Source organism: Cupressus sempervirens, chromosome 10 (genome assembly GCF_028749045.1).
Source record: "Cupressus sempervirens isolate cs-2001-9-10 chromosome 10, ASM2874904v1, whole genome shotgun sequence".
NCBI lineage: Eukaryota > Viridiplantae > Streptophyta > Pinopsida > Cupressales > Cupressaceae > Cupressus > Cupressus sempervirens.
In genome coordinates, this window is record NC_143127.1 from 24929098 (window position 1) to 24930586 (window position 1489).

Consider the following 1489-nt stretch of genomic DNA (forward strand, 5'->3'; position numbering starts at 1 on the left):
TAGGAGTCTTTGTGCCCTACTTGTAAAGTTTTTCCATATAGAAATACGATTGGACTTAGAGCCAAACTAGTACATTTACAGCTAGCCTTTGAGTTAGTGAAGCTTTATCGGTATCACTATTTCCAGCTCTTGATAGAAGTGTAGTTAGAAATTCACCCTGCCTATTACTCGCTCTATAAGTGGATTCTTTTTTGAAAGATAAGAAGAAAGGATATTGGTAACACCCATTTTATAAAATCTCTCGACTTCTTGCTTACCTTGAGTTGATCTAAGGAACGATGAGAAGGGGGAGCCTTCCCTTTAAGGCAGGAGAGACTTTGTCTCACACGTTGTGGTTGGTCATTCTATTTTACGACTAGATTTTTACCCAAAACTGTCGACTGCAAAATATCCACCCAACAAGTGGCACATAGAGTTAGTGATTCAGTTGTTTATACCTAGCAAATGTCATCCTTGTATGAGTGACATATCTTGTTTAATTGTTAATTAAACTCTCCAAGGATTTAATAAATCCAGATTCATTTGCATTTGTGACGAGACCCGTATTATTTCTGTGCATTTAGATATTTGCATTTCGTCACAAAAAGTATTAAGGAAAATTGCGATTTGATGTTTAAGGGTATTTTGGGTTTTGATTTTATTATTTTAATTACTGACAATTTTGCTGTAGTTGAATTCCATTTAATTGGAATTATCTAATTTTGTTTGGGCTAAAGAGGGATTTATTTTAGTGAACCTGTTATTTCCCTATTTTAATATTCCACTTTTAAAGTGAATATATATCCCCAAAAAGGGGATTATTCCTCACTTCTCACTTTTCGAATTAGAAATTTGAGAGCAAAATCTCAAATACTCGTAAGGAGGAATTGTTGTTTTATTTATTATGGGAGCTACGGGTGTGTGATTCTCGCGTGGTTGATTTCGTTGGATCCAGCTTGGGGAGACCTTGGTTTGTCGTGATTTTGGGCAGCTTTCATAGAGTAATTATTTTATCATGAGCGTTCCTAATTTTTCTCTTTTGGCTGCCAGGTAGGGCTCTTTCGTTTTCTTGTTTTGATTCCATTTCTAAGTTTGGTTTTGGTACTATTATGTTAGGAGGCAGAGAATTTGTGTTCCCCTTTGTTTTCGTATGCTAGCTCTAACTAGTTGGGCAGGTATGAGCATTTATGGCTTTTTGCTTTGGGGGTTTTCCATTGTCATGTTGGCCATTTTTCGATATGGACTCCGAACCCAATTTTTTTTGGATATTTGGCATTTTTATACTCACTTACGTAAAGGGTTTTAATTCTGTTGATTTTCATCAACATTGATTTTTAAGTGGTTTTGACTTCGCCTCAATTTGTGTACCACCCAATTTTCTTGGGTGTTTCTTGGCACTGATATTATTCATGGACCTAGATTATTTGCGAGGAATCCAATCTGACCATAAATGTTTCTTCTTGCATTGTGATTTGTGTAGAATCTGTACTCTCGGCCATGTGTTCAGTTG